Raw genomic sequence first — 535 nt, 5'->3', positions numbered from 1 at the left:
CGTGAGGCGTGTGAGGGTCTGTGGCATGACGGTGACTGCATGGCTCGGCCTCCAGTGGGTCAGAGACTGAGGATAGCCGCTCCCTCTCTGCCGAGAGGCCCCGGGGGGCTTCAGTCTGACAGACCTTCCTTGCCTGCCCGTGCACCTGGCCCCTTCCTCCCAGTGCCGGCTGCCTGGCTCACACTCCAGGGCTGGGACAGACCTGGGATAAAAGGGGTCTCCAGTGGGTCAGAGACTGAGGATAGCCGCTCCCTCTCTGCCGAGAGGCCCCGGGGGGCTTCAGTCTGACAGACCTTCCTTGCCTGCCCGTGCACCTGGCCCCTTCCTCCCAGTGCCGGCTGCCTGGCTCACACTCCAGGGCTGGGACAGACCTGGGATAAAAGGGGTATTGGTGGTAGTGCTGGGGTCAGAGGTCACTGTATGCAGGACACAGAGCTGGCTGTTTAGGGGACAGCAGAGTTTTTTGGGATTTGGGACGCTAAGCCCTTCTGTGCTCACCCCTCAGAGAGGAACCTCTCCCCTATTGGGTGGGCCG

Source organism: Physeter macrocephalus, chromosome 6 (assembly GCF_002837175.3).
Source record: "Physeter macrocephalus isolate SW-GA chromosome 6, ASM283717v5, whole genome shotgun sequence".
Lineage (NCBI taxonomy): Eukaryota > Metazoa > Chordata > Mammalia > Artiodactyla > Physeteridae > Physeter > Physeter macrocephalus.
Note: the sequence above shows the minus strand (reverse complement) of the source record.